The sequence below is a fragment of the Petromyzon marinus genome, unplaced genomic scaffold, assembly GCF_048934315.1.
Source record: "Petromyzon marinus isolate PM22_M1 ecotype Great Lakes invasive population unplaced genomic scaffold, UKy_Petmar_22M1.pri1.0 PM_Scaffold_2, whole genome shotgun sequence".
NCBI classification, from domain to species: Eukaryota; Metazoa; Chordata; class Hyperoartia; order Petromyzontiformes; family Petromyzontidae; genus Petromyzon; species Petromyzon marinus.
In genome coordinates this window covers 4,705,117-4,720,827 of record NW_027423168.1, presented here as the reverse complement: position 1 = coordinate 4,720,827, position 15,711 = coordinate 4,705,117, and positions in this window count along the sequence as shown.

The following is a 15,711-nucleotide window of genomic DNA, read 5'->3' as shown; positions in this document are numbered from 1 at the left end:
AGGCTCACATGCCATTGACTTTTCCAAGACGGAGGTTCTTTGTAAACCATCTGGCTTCCATGAGAGATTCGTTCATGAGGCTATCCACATATACAAGCACAGAGACAATTTCAACCGAGAAGATGGATTCTATCTTAGCAATCATTGGAAAGATTTGATAAATCATTTCAGTTCTTGATTGATTGTTCACGCTTACAGTGGCTTTCAGACAGCATACATTATAAAAAATTTCGTCTCCCCCCTCCTCTTTAAAAAAAAAAATAGATGGACTAGTCCTGGGCAAACTGCCAATCGCTGCGCGTGACGCCAACGTTTTTTTATAAATAAATAAATGTGCCGTTTAAAAATAAATTTATGCAAACCAACACACCTGATGATGACCGTTTGAGTTATGGTCGAAACGTCGTGAGAATTTTTTTATTGTTTTATATATATTTTGTTATTTTGTTGTTTCTCTTCAACGTGACTTTACCGAAAAAACTAAGAATATGAATTACTGCAGTCACGAAAGCTTTAAATCAAAATATAATTGTAATCGTTTGGATAGCTACCGACTTAGTGCTGCATGGAAGAGAATCATCAAATTACCGTTTGTACGGCTATTTTAATACACACAATGGACACTAAGTACAAGATCAATGGGCTAGCATAATGTGCATGTATAATGTATGTTGATTCATTAATCCCCCCCCCCACTTTGCGCTCAAAGAGTGCACAAGTGTTGTCACCACATCTACGTCTCTATATAAGGAATTAAACAGGTGGACTTCTCCCAAACCTTGCTGTTGCCTGATGAAGCTAGTTGTAATTACTGAAACGCCGTACTCCGATGGTAAATGTTGTGGCTTGGCTCTCCAACACACCACACACCGGTGTGCTGTACTAGTGATGAATTGGCATGTTCTGTTTACGTGACAACCCTTACTAGTGGGCTGTCGGGTGGTGGCGGGTTTAACGACACATTTAAATTGTAATAGGTTTTTACCCTTTTATCTGGCACCAAAACTGACACCTTTATGGAAACATGATCCCTTGTATAAAGGTGTCAGTTTTGGTGCCAGATAAAAGGGTAAAAACCTATTACTATATCTTGCTACTGGCAAAGGAGGTCTCATAATGTAAATTCTTACCCCGAGCTCTCAATACTCTGATAGTGCGCTGTTTTTGAGTTGTATGCCTTTTGGCGTCATCTGGTCCAACACCAGTGGAGACTAGGCTCTAAGAAAAGCCGTCTCGGGTGTGGACCAATCAGCTTCAAGGACAGTGTATATCATTATCAGAGTTGTCTCTTTTTGTTTGCATTTTGACTGCTTGTGTTGTGGTTATTGCAAACATGATCCCTTGTATAAAGGTGTCAGTTTTGGTGCCAGATAAAAGGGTAAAAACCTATTACTATATCTTGCTACTGGCAAAGGAGGTCTTATGACACATTTATATATTTACGCGATACAACCCATAAAACCTGTATTATGGATATTTGTCGCGAAAGCCTACGTGTTAAACTGCCATGTATTTTTACGTCTATTGCTGTATTTTCTTACGTGCAATATATTTAATAAACCATCCTAATTTATTCATATTTTTGTTCATAGTTATATCATTGTTGCGCGTGCGGTGTGGTCAGTGGATATTGTTCAGTGGATCAAACCGAGACAAATATTTTTGCAGCAGCTGTGGCTGCACATTGCAACAGCGCATTCCGAATGGTGTAGAACGCATCGCCCAGAATCTGTATCTGTGTGCAAACACCAGGTATGGTTGGTAAGAAACACGTTTGGTTTTAAATGAATAGAACTCGAGCTTCAGCCATATTGTTCATTATAGACCCCACTTTGTAAGCATTAATCACGCAAACCTTGCGCCTGATTCATTTGAGTCGGTGTGCTCATGAGCAACAGGGCATTTGTGGCAAGGTGTTAATGTACCACAGATTAGCACGGTTGGCTACGTACACTGCGAAAGAAGTTCAACACATATTCTTTGGGTCTTTCCGTAAAGTCACGTAGATAGAACAATAAAATAATGAAAATAAAGTGAATAAAAAAGTAAAATATATCACGACGTTTCGATCGCAACACAAGCAATCGTCATCAGGAGAAAAATGATGAAGATTGCTTGTGTTGAGATCAAAACGTCGTGATATTTTTATTATTATTTTGTATTCACTTTATTTTTATTATTTTATTGTTCTATCTACGTGACTTTACCGAAAGACCCAAAGAATATGAATTCCTGCAGTCACGAAAGCTTTAAGTCAAGATTCAAGTTCAACATACATTCATACATTTTGTAAAGCGAGTATCCTTGCACGTACAATGCACTGGACCGCATGTTCGTGTTAAGTGATTCAGGGGCTTTGTCACTGCCTACCCCATGATATAAATAATCTCAGGGAATTCAATTGCAAGTGTGCAATCTCCCTTCCGGTGGGCATCGAGGATGAGTCATACCCTGGCTTGCCAGGAGGCAGTGGAACACAACTGTGGAATCCTTTCCATCTGCACGGGATAGAACGTTGCCCCCTTGCTCACATTCGTTCGTTTTCTGCGAGTGTACTGGTTTTCCCCCACATGTAAACACTCAGTAAGTGGCTGCAAATATCGGAATGTAAAGAGAACCGCAGATCTTGGGCGATTGTTGGTAGTGCCGGCTCACCGCCTGGCTGCTGTCTCCCCGCTCGTCTGTGGGAGACATATAGAGGTACTGAATTAGATTTATATTCTCTACATAACATGATTCCTATCTACACAAAGCACTCACCGCGTGGAGTACAGCAAGTGATATTCCACGAAATAAAAAATAAACGTACATGACCATAACAGAAGCCAATGGGTACAGCTGTGCATACACGTACACACATATACACGATTCCTACTGATGGAACGATTCACCACTGCCGGAGAGTCAAGGAATTGTCATGATTCAGGATCATGAATGCAAACTGTCCCCGTGCTCAAACCTGAGTACGATTGAAAAGGTCGTAGAACGCCTTTGTCGGAAGCAATTACTTCCCCATGTCACTGCGATGGGCAGATTCATGCCATTGCAGTCGGCTTACACATAGTCAGCAGTACGCAAGCGTACGCATTTGGGTTAACCCCTCCTCCCCCCTCCATGCATACATACTAAATGGATGCCCCCTGACAGCTACACCACCACTCCCCGCACGAGACAAGCACGTGACTCTCGGTGTAAATGGAGCCGGAGCGCGAATAAACGTGCCGATGCCCTAAGTACAGTTGCCACCATTCCTACGACAGAGCAAACCCAGGCACATTTCTCAGCGAGCCGAGGTCTATTGTTAAAACTGTGCAGTTCACGGTGATAAAATTCAACCATAGCCATACCCGGGGTACCAGATCTCGACACAAATTAATTCCTGCTGCCACCCGAACACTGTCCGGGGGTCAAACACAGACAGGTGGCAGCCCCAGTCGCGAGGCCACATCTGCACCGACTCACGGTAAACGTGTGCAGGGCCAGCAGGAAGAGCCCCGGGATCTCGGAGCGCAGCCACTGGTTCCACGCGCTGTCTCGGTCCACGTCCTCGCGTGACGACGACACTTCAAAATCACCTGACCGGAAGGAGGGGGGTGGGAGGGAGAGTAAGAAGGTACGAAGGGGAACCTTCTAACTCTTTCACAGTGACGCGTTCTTCGTGTGCGTCACCCTGCAGCCAACCTCTCTGCTCTCGTGTGTGAACGTGGGTCAGTTTGGTTTAATCGTTCAGAATGAATGGGGCATGACCCTGGCCCTTGTGCAATTTATTATTTTCCATGAGATAATACCAAACACATCATTCATGTGTGTGTGTGTGTGGCCTGCAAGCAAAACTTCTGACCTCTGTGATTGCCAACAAGGGGTCAAATACTTATTTCCCTCATTAAAATGCAAATCAATTTATAACATTTTTCACATGCGTTTTTCTCGATTTTTTTGTTGTTATTCTGTCTCTCACTGTTCAAATAAACCTACCATTAAAAATATAGACTGATCATTTCTTTGTCAGTGGGCAAACGTACAAAAGCAGCAGGGGATCAAAGACTTTTTTTCCCTCACTGTATGCATTAGTTCTGCCCGTACCTCTTTGTGCCTGTTTAGTGGGCAGGCAAGTGTGGTGGAGCAGCAGGTCCAGCACACGGGGTGTCCAGCAGAGGAGAGGAACTCCCCGTGGCCGTGGCCGGGGAAGCAGAGGTCGGCGGCGCTGGGAGCGGCGTCAGTTGCGCGGCGTCTGTGGGAGAAGGCACAGGCCTCTGCTGAAGAATATCATCCGCAGACACATCACACGGCTTGCCGGACACGTCACACACTCGGCCCTGTGATTGTGGAGGTGAGAGAGGTTCGCGCGTGGCAACGAATGGCTTGTCGCTGGACAAACATCGACGGCAACATCGGGAGAACGCGGCACGAACTCGTGCAGAGTTTCTGGCACCGTATGAATTTACACTACTTGTAGGTATGTACGTTGAACCTCTTTCGCGCCGTACGTCAGCGAGCCGTGCTAATCGGAGGTGCAGATGGATGCAATTGAAGGAAGTGGAGCAGAGATTTCAAAATGAAACAAAAGAAATTGATACAGAAATTATACAAGTCCAGGGGACTTCACCAAGGCCGTGTTATCGCAGACTCTGACAGAGCACAAAAGAAGACTGGCAATGGCAAAAAATGGCTTCATAACTATCATTGTCAGATGGCACACTTGCACCTTCAGTCTTCAGTCGGCGTCAGTAATTTAAGAATGCACGCATGATGCGTGACACCAACTAAAATGGCATCGATGCTGACTAATCACATCCTCTCCAAGATGTGGAACTCAAGAGACATGGATGCCTCTTCCAAACAGGACTACCCTTGACAATTGAGTTGTCGCCTGGGTAAAGATAAAATGAACTAGGAGATTTCAACTTGAAAATCCAAACCATCGCACCAACAGTAATGGACGGAATCCTATGTAAGGCGCACACTGCAGGAGCTTCAGGTAGACTCTGGTACCTGCTTTAACGTCTGTGTGAGAAGCATCTTCTCCCACTGAAATTCAAACAAAGTTGACAGTTAGACAGGACATGTTTTAAAACATCCGCAGTAAAATTCAAGTATGTATACCATTAAAGTAAACTATTTTTTATTTACCAGGTAAGGCCCATTGAGAGCTATTAAGCTCTTTTTCAGAAGCGACCTGGCCACAAATTATAGCTTAACGAAGTGGCTTATCACGTGGAAATTTATAGTAGCCAAATACTCTAAACGCATTACTTACAAATAGCTCACAAAGCGGTTATCCTCCCACTACCCTTGGGTTACCTCCTGTCCCGGTCCAGCCGAGACAGTCTGTGAATTGGCATCTGTGTTTGGGTGGCATGAATTAATTTGTACCGAGATCTGGTACCGGTACTGTGCTGAACTTTACTACTGCATGGTTGTTGACAGACCTAGACAGACTGAAACATAGGTCTGGGTTTGATCTCCATAGTGGAAAAGGTGGTAACCCGAAAACTAACCCAAACCCTTCCACATTCAACGATAAACACTTTCAAACCGAGTTCGCTCGGAAATGACCCCACTAAACCGCACGTATGTAAACGTTTCACTTCAGTGGTTCCTCCGCCGCGTGCGAACGATGAAGTGCACGGCCTCTCGTGATGATGACCTCACACCCGCATAGCTGCACGAAAGGCGGTGCTGACAAGCATGAGGCAGGTGGAAGAGGCAAAACGAGGAGGCAAGATTAGAGTGCTGTAGTCGGTGGGGTATAGTGGGGCCTATTTCCGAATGATTGATTTATGCGGAAATGAAATTGGTCAAGAGTCCGTTACTTTGTAAACATTAGCATGTATCTACTTTAATACCAAGTCTGCAGGGGTGGGAAAGATGAGGTCTGTTCATTCTGGTGGGCAAAGGTAATTTAGACACTCCAAGTTAAGTCTGGTGGCATAAGGATGAAATGCACCTTACAAATGTAAATAATAATGATTATTAATCAATCTTCTTCTTCACTCCCAAGGTGTTCCAACCAGGGTTAGGCCATGTAATGATCTGACGTGCTGTACACTTGTACAGTGTTACTGAATTATTGTATCATTATGAATTCAGTGCCCCTTCTGCGACCTTTCCCTAGATACCCCTCTGGTGTATAACCTGGCCTGCTGACGTCAGGGCCGTAAGCCGCAGATCCCTTTCCCTGCCAGCAGCCAGCGCTATACTGTTACATTACGATTCTATGCCAAAACACAGGGAATCCTCTACTTACGATCATTCAACTTACGAACTTTCAGAGATATGATCAAACCTGTCCGTATGTCCAGTTTCCTGTTCGGACCGAGAGTCGTAAGTTCAACTGCCGCACAATAGGTGGTGATGGTGGCATCTACATCTGCAGAACGTGAAGAACCAGAGGCAACTATTAAAGCCATTCCCCGTGTTTAGTGTACAAGCCGTAAAACGTGTTTGAAATCGACGGGAGTAAAGTTGGACTCACGAACAAATCGACTTACGAACAGACCTCTGGAACTGAACTCGTTTGTACGTACAAGAGTCTGTATATGGTGGTCACTCTGAACAACACAGACCCAGCCTCCTTTTTACTATTTTTGGTCCATTAGGACATTACCAGACACATCTTTCTGTGCTAACGACCACACAATACACATTAGACGTGTCACAACAGGTCACGTTTAATAGTCTAAACTTGTCTGGAGTAAGTCGCATATGGTAGACATTTCTGCACATTTGCAGAATTACATGTCAATGATAAAGGAACCATGTGTATTGCATTACACAGGTGTTTTGATCATGTGTGGATGCAGATTCCCGCAGCAATACAGGGAATAGGTTGTTCGCAGAGCCACTGATTAATCAGAATCAGAATCTTTTTTATATCCTGGAGGAATACGAAAAGACACTTTTTTTGCTAATTGGCCGTGTCGGGTGGTGGGGGGTTACGACACATTTATAAATAAACGCGATCTAACCCAAAAACCTTTATTATGAAGGATTGTTTTTATTTACATGCGTTTGGGTAATTTGTTTACCTTTCTTGTACTTTGCACTGCTATCGTATTTTTGTATTGTTTGTTGTTGTAACGTTCTCACCCGCCCCTACTGGACGTCTGTGAAAAAGTTCTTTGTAGCTCATCAAATTCCTCCAGTATAAATACACATGCCGATTCTGACATTCATTGTAAGTATGTAATGTTGAACTTCTTTCGCACCGTATGTAACCGACCATGCTAATCGGAGGTGCAGAGGAAGGGCAACAAACTAAACACAAACAGCGTGTTGACGGTGTGTTTAATGGTTCCCTCAGCCAGTGGGATTCACACTCTTGGCTTAGGACCACTCATGGAGGGTGAATGAGCATTGCCTCCGCCCCTGCGTGTTGCGATGCTCAGAGCGAGGTGACAACTCTCATTCCGTGCGTTCTCCCCCCCACCCCACAGCATCAACAACAAGAGACAGCAGCTGGAGTTGGAGATCATGAAGATCCTGCAGAGCAAGGGGGACCCTGACAACAACAACATCGTCACCCTCCTGGACAATTTCACCTTCTGGAGACACAACTGCGTCGTCCTGGAGCTCATCAGGTGAGTGTCATGGCGTCTGATGAACACCGATCCAAAGACAAAGATTAACCAGTATAGCCTCGGAAGATTGTTGGGGCAAGTGCTTTTAGCAAGTAGCGCCGATGAAGACGGGCAAGGCACACGAGGGGGGGGTGGGTGGGCAGCACCACGCCCGACAGCCTTTGTCTCCCCAGTGGCGATGTTTACACACCGCACCAGGTACTCATTTGAGGCTGAGTCGATCTAGGGGAGGCCCAGGATTGGTTCAGATAATCGTCACCGGTCTTGGCCGTGAGCGGGAATTGTAGAGCAACGCGCTAAACGCCGCACCACCGCTCCCCCAAACACCGATGCGTCCGTGTATTCACACACATGAATCATTTGGATGTAGAATAAATGTCCGTAGGCTTTCAGAATACCCTAGAATTATTGTCTTTGTACGCGGCTCCATGGTCAGACAAAATTGTTTATAATGCCTTCCTGCCTCATTGACTATCTTTTGAGTTGAGCGGCAACCCTGTATGGTTACTCCGTGCGGCTTCGCCTCAGTCAAGCACGTGTGCTCCTGTTCAAGGGGCCAATCAGGGAATGGGTCACAAGCAGGAAGAAACTGTAACTGTTCACGTTTTGTGTCGTCACGCAGCGGAGACCTCCTCCAGAAGCTGGACGAGACCTATGGCTTATACATGACGGAATTGAAGCCGTACGTGGGCTCCATGCTGCGGGCCCTGGCAAAGCTGAAGGCGATGCACATCATTCACGCGGATCTGAAGCCGGTTAGTAAACTAAGCAGCCCGCTGCGTCTTTTGTCCGTCAGTATGGAGTTAGTGCCTCAGTTCGTGCAGTTGTAGAAAATGAGAGCACTCTTAAATTTTGATTTAAAGCTTTCGTGACTCCAGTAATTCATATTCTTAGTTCTTTCTTACCGAAAGAACTAAGAATATGAGAACACTCTTGTAAACCTTAGTAACAGGATTTCGAGATATCTTATTCTACACCGCAACAACACTCATGCCACGACTTGCTATTTCATAAACACAGATAGCCAAAACTTGCATAGAAATACAACTTTTCACGTGGATCTCTGTTTGCTCTCAACAACCAACGCTCCGCGGAACATTTAATATTTTCTAATTTGCGTTAAACAACAACGACCACTGCCCTAAGCAACAATTCCGAATGCCAAAGCTAAATGATGGGCGTAGCAGTGGTGCGGTGGTTCGCAAACTGCACTCAGAGGTTAATGACCCGAATTCGATTTCTGGCCACGGCTTAAACCAGGGTTTGGGCGATATCTGAACCGGTCCTGGATCCCATTGCCTTCAAAAGCCCCCAGAGCAGCATGGTGAGGTATGGCCATACAACCCCCTTGATTAACACGGCATGGGGTAGGGAGATCTTTAAGCATGATGACATTTACAAAGGGCATTACGTGTTCAACAAAAATGAGTACATGAAATCCTTGAGTAAACCGCCATGAACCAATTCAACAAGACGCAATCTCACCGACACACCACGAGTTTCACTGACAACCACTCTGTCTTTTTTGCAGGCAAACATCTTAGTCAAAGACCACATCAGTGGCAATATCAGGCTCACGGATTTTGGCCTGAGCATCAGCGAGACCTGCCCAAGTGAGTGATCTAGCTGCCCTGTGTGTGTGTACATGTGTAGCAGCATGTGTGTGTGCGTGTCACAGAGTTTGTGGGGAGCGGTGGTGTTAACGGTTAACACGCTGCGCTACGAGCCTGTTTAAGCTATATGGGGGGGTCTTTGTCTTCGTGCTGTAGTGGTGTGGTGGTTAGCACCGCTTAAACAAAGTGTGGTAGTGACACTGATACCCTTCAAACGTTACATTTCGTCAATCATTTGGCCAGGATTTCAACTCTCAACCTCCCAGGTTTGAGGAGGGTAGTTGTCAAACAAGTACCAGTAAACCGGTAACAATTTTCATAATCGATTGCTGGTATTGAAAGTCTGGAGCCAGTAGCCAATCCCATTGGAATTTTCGTCGCGGATGGCTGATTTACGTGTGATTTACATGTGATTTACGTTTGCAAATGTACAGATCGCATGGCAGCCCTAAGTACCTTTGTCCTCATTCCTCACTTAACCTTTTCCCGTTCCGAGACGTCTGCACGTTACAGGGTGGTGGTAGGCGTCCCTGGTTCATCACTGAATCTTGAAACGCGCAAAGCGGCTCGGCGTTAATTTTATTCAGAGAGGCGTCGCAGCGCCGTTGCTTTTAAAGAAGTTGTTACTCACCGCAGAGAACTCTCGCGACACGACAGCTGCACTCTACGATAGCTGGCACCAGTGTAATGAAAATAATTTACATTTCTAAGTGCTACCCAGCTGATACACGCATTTACGTGGGCGATCTTTGTCATTGTGCGTGTTTTGAGTGCCATACGTGACTGCGTGTGCATACCCTCATCTATTCTGCACTTCACAAGTACAGGTGAATAATGTGCAAGTGCCACCTTGTTTGGTCACCTGTCTGTCCGTGTGCTGCTAGGAGCTTGGTGTCTTGGCTCGATGTGGTACATGGCCCCGAAATGTACTTTGGGCTCCCGGTTACATGCAGCGCGGACATGTGGTCACTCGGATGTGTGGTGGCCGAGATGCTCCTCGGGAACCCGCTCTTCAAGACAAGCTCGGAAGACCACATCGCCTATCTCATCCAGGTATCTGACGCATAGGAAAACACCATTGCATATATATCCAGTTGGTTATAAGATCCTGCTGTTGAGCTACAAGGCTGTCAGTGGGTTAGCCCCACAATACTTACTGGAGCTGATCCACTCATGTACAACAATGAGGTCCTTGAGATCGTCTGATCTCCTACTCAGATTTCTGAGGTCAAGTCTCAATTCCTGGGGGCGATCGGGCTTTTTGCCAGTTCAGCTCCAAGACTATGGAACGCGTTGGCCTCTGATAACAAGACAGCATTTTTAAAGCTATTTAAATCTCGCCATGAAAACTCACCTCGGTAAAATGGCCTATTCCCCATAGTTTTGGTCGTCTCATTTCCCTGCTTTCCATACACGGGGCGCATTGGGATCCTCGGATTAAATGCGCCTTACAAATATTAATTATTCTAATATATACATACTGATGAATTCTATAATTTTTATTGTAACAAACCTCGAGCCCGATACGGCACCACCAAACCGGGCGTCATATTTCCCATGGGACCGTTCCAACTTCGCCATATAAAGGAGGAGGGAGGGTTTAATTCGAATTTGAACCAACGATGGAGTCCACGATAAACAACAACAGCAGCAGCAGCAGCAGGGGGTTGGTTATGACTGATGGCGCACGACGATCCACCAGCGTACAGACCCGCTGTGCGATGGCTCATGCGACAAAGCTGGTTACGTGCAGGGCTGTCGTCATCCTCTGGGCCTTTAATTGGTCAAAAAATGTCGCTCAGCTGCCGGTACACGGGAGAGGAGTGGACGTGTTCACTGCGTGATCACGGACCATTTGCATGAGTAAAGAAGTAAAGAGAGATTTCGGGTTCATCGGTAATACCAGAGAATCAGAGCGTCAGGCTGATGTCCTTCGGAATGATTACTATTGTTATGATTATTGTGGTTTATTGTTAATCCCCGAGGCTTTCACAGCCTGTGTTGGAGAGCAACGAAGCCGCAAGTAGTAACCACGTCATCAATTAAAGACCAAATATGTATGCTTCGCCTGATGATAGAGATAAATATCTGCAAACAGTATGTACAAGAGCAGGCAAAGTTCATTGTACATCGACGTTTCAATGAGACAAAGAGCAGCGTATGTACGCTCTGTTCACTCGAGCGACGGACCTCATCCAACTCATCCCTCTTGTGATCTTGGTTTCAGATGTTGGGGCTCCCACCCAAAGCCATGATTGACGCCTCGACCCACAACATTATCTCCTTTGGTGAGTGGACAGGGGGGGTGGTGAGGTGGTGGTGTTGGAGTTCGTAGCTGTTGCTGCTGCTGCTGCTGTCACTGCCTGGAGAGTCGTGGCCGTGCAGCCGCGTGTCTCGTGCTCTGTGCTTGAATAGAAAGGCATGGAAACTGCTTCGTGTAATTTAAAAATGAACTGTGCTTTATTTGGGTTTAAAAGTCACAACGGTCTTGGCAACGTACTTGTCAGTACGTGTGTGAATTAGTGCGACAGTAAGGAGTCTTATGAAAAAAATACTTTAAAAGGAACGGTTATGTTTAGGTAGCACAGTATATTTGGAAAACCCATCGGGATTTACAATCCAACAGAGGACGTGTGTATTAATTACATGGAATTCTGGCCATCACATTTTTAATAAAGATGAGTGGCCGTTTTTTTTTATTTCAGCATGACTTAGCACTATTTTAAAAAATTGTGTGGCAGATGCGACAGTATCCTAAATCAGCATAGAACAGTTCTACCATAGTACAAAACAACCACAGAGAACAACCCTCCACACAAACTGTGGGTCCTTGATTGAGAAATATATTGCGCTTAAACACGCTTGTACAACAAATTACCATCCTCTCCAAGTGATGCAAATAATAATATAATACTAAAATAAACATCAAAGTGTCTCCTTGCTCAAACAAGTATCAGGAGGTTCTCGTCTCCTCCGGTGGCCCAGAGTTGAGAGTGGGACTTTCACTTTCACGCTTAGGAGCCATCCTTTCCACACGACTACTGCAAACGTCTCACAAACGGTTACAAATTTTATCGACCCTGGAGCGATGACAGGCTGTAGTCGACCGCCAACATGGAATCATATTTGCAAACATCGCAATTGGAGGGTTAAGGACCGCCACCGCATTGTACTGATCGCCACAACTAATTCAGTGTTTCTCTCTTTGTCTCTCTCCGATAAACAGACAAAAAGAATCGCCCCGTCGTCAACGGGAAACGGATCGTCCCGTGCTCCGTGTCTTTGAAGGCGGTTCTGGGAACCCGCAATCAAAAGTTCATCAATTTTCTCCGCGGGTGCCTTCAGTAAGAGACTTGTTACTATTGTCTACATTTCACCTCGTACAAATAATTAAATATAAATCACTTTGCGTCTTCCATCAACATTACTGGAAACGATCTTAGACCTCACGTGTCGTTTGGGCTAGGACTGCAAAGTTTTGTGTCACACCGGGGCATCGTTTCTTCATCTCGTCGCTTTTTAAAATAAATATCATTTCTGACAAACGTGTTGAGGATAGAATTGCGCATTTCACCTCAGACCACGATTCAATGAAGCGATTTTAGAATGCAACAGGCACCTGACTCCCTCCGTTTGCCTCCTTGGCAGGTGGGATCCCCAACGTCGCCTCACACACACGGAGGCCCTCAACCACCCATTATTGTTGGGCAGCAGGCCCGTGCCACTGCAAGCGAACTTCCCGCCTTGCCCAGCCATGGACACGGAGCCGGTGGCGGCCTGCAGCCTCTCGGCAGTCACCCGTCTCAGCCAGGGAGATTGCCAAGTCCCTGCTGCAAGCGAGCAGACTTCGGAGTCCACTTGGTCAAATCAGAATACTGCAGGCTCAGTTTCTGTGAGCGAGTAGGCTTCGAACTCGGATTGGGGAATGGAGTCAGAGCGGGGAGTGGAGTCGGTGGGTGACTGTGCGGTAACACGCCTGTCTGAAAAATTCCCCAAAGTGGTGGCACCAATGACGTCATCGCGGAGGAGGAGGAGATGGAGTCGGCCACGAGACAAGAGTGAGTCTCCACGCAGAAATGCACCTTGAGAAAAATGTGTATTGGGGAGGTCATTCCGACAAAGTGTCTCCTGATATAAATTAGCATATAGCAAACACCATCGATCATCAGAAATTAGTTATTTGAGTAAATCACACATTCCTATAGCAAGGGCAAGTCGATTCATATTACAACCACTGTTGATTCCCACAATGTGGTATTCACGATTGAGAGGAAGTAAAAAATATTGAAGACACATGAGATTTGGGTTCTGTATCAGATGAGACAAGTTCTGTATTGTAAGAACGGGGAATATGTTTCATGAGGAGTTGTGAAATGAGGATTCTGTAATGGCATTCACCTCTTTAGTTCATCTCACTTGAAGATGTAAATATCCCAGGGCTCCACAGGATGTAATATCTTATCCCTAACCTCATCTCCACCAATCTGCAGCTAAATGCATTCCTAGTAAAAAATATATATCTTAATTATAAATATATGAATTGCACTGCATCCCACTTGGAGGTGCTGCGGTTAGAGCACTCCACGATCACTGTACGCTTGCGAGTTCAAAATCCAGGTGAAGAAGGTTAACAGTTTATTTATCAACCCGAGCTATAGTCAAATAATAAATCCCATTTTGTGGGAAGTCAACAGCGGTCATCCTATTATACACCACCATTGGCTCCTGTTATAGGAATGTAGCATTCCGTTACTGGCCATAGTGAGAGATGTGTGGCATCCTCCTACCTCGCATTTGAGCGGCCGGACACATGTGAGGTGCACTGCAGCAACCAGTGTAAGCACAGCCGAGAATGCACGATGGGGCAGACGGTGGCATTATAGATACGCGCATGTGTGTACGTTGAAATAATTTTGAACGCGTACGTAGCCGACCGTGCTAACTGTAGCCGACCGTGCTAACGATGGCGCGTGCGTCCATTTGCCAGGCGGGGCCCTGCTCTCCAACCAGGCAACAACAACAACAACGAGGAGGATGATGATGATGATGCCGTCGACAAGATTGGGCCAAAGGCGTCACGCGGGCCTGGACGGAGATTCTCCCGCCTTTGGCGGAATATTCGGGGGATTCTGCGATTCTTACGGGAGCGCTGTTTCTGTTGCCGTGACGATACCGCTGAATAAATCCTGTCATGCGGCTGGGCCCTCCCTGCCCTGTGTACATATTTTTCAATGTTACTGTCGTTGTTATCTTACTTCTTTCTGGTCCAATGACTCCAATACTTACGGTAACTGAAGATCCCAGTGGTCCTCAAAAATATTTACAGGGACTCCTTCGCTTACAAACATTCAAATTAGAAAGTCTCAGAGATACGAAGAAACCTGTCCATATGTCCAGTTGCCTGTTTGTACCGAGATTCATAAGTTCAACCGCCACGCAATAGATGGTGGTGGTGGCATCTACATCTACACAACGTGAAGCACCAGTGGCGTCTACGTCTACAGTAGATGATACAACTCTTAAAGCCATTCCCTGTGTTTAGTGTACACGCCGTACAACATGTTTGGAATCGACAGGAGTAAAGTTGAACCATGTGTATGGCATTACAAGGGGTGCTTGGTCGTGTGTGGATGCAGGCTTTTGGCAGTGCCACTGATTAATTAGAATCGGTTTTTTTCATCCTGGAGGAATCCAATGAGCTATGAAGCTCTTTTCACATATGTCCAGTAGGGGCGGGTCAGCGAGGTATGTTCAAAAACGATATGAGAGGCAAGATGGAGAAAATGTAAGCATGTTGCTAAAAATACAAAGTACATAGATTCCTGCCGATTTGTCAACAAATGCAAGTTTGGGCAATTCAGCAACACAACAACAGCACCAGATCACGACAAGACAACGCACAGTCCCTCAATTACATTGCAAATTAAAATCGAAAGTTAAATGCGCGATATTTGAAACAAAGTTACTAAATGGCAATATTCCCCTCGAATACCGAATGAACGAGGCTAAGACGCTTGCAGTAATGTTCAAATATGCATCGCAAGCCATTCAGAAGTGGAAGGCCTCACGTGACCACAGGGCACCACGGTGGCTGGGAGATGTTAACTACCTCGCCTGGTACGCAGGAGGTCGTGGGTTCCATCCCAACCCTGACGCATGCTGTATATTTGTCTGCTATAAATGTCCACGTGACGATAAGCCACTTCGTTGAGTTATCATTTGCGATGGCCAGGTCGCTTCTGAAAAACTGCTATATATGCTCAGTGGGCCTTACCTGGTATAATAAAAATATTTTGTCAATTAGTAAATAAATGAAGTATACAAGTTCCAATTTCATTCATACATACATTTCCAAGCTTGAGAAAGGCAGTAAAACAATATCAAAAACAGCCACAGTCCACACCATGAAAACATACAGTGCGCAGTAAAATTGTACTTTAAAATTGAACTGTGGATACATTGTTAAGAATACAAAAAATAGTTTAGTTAAAAATCATTTGGTTGATAAGAACCTGGGT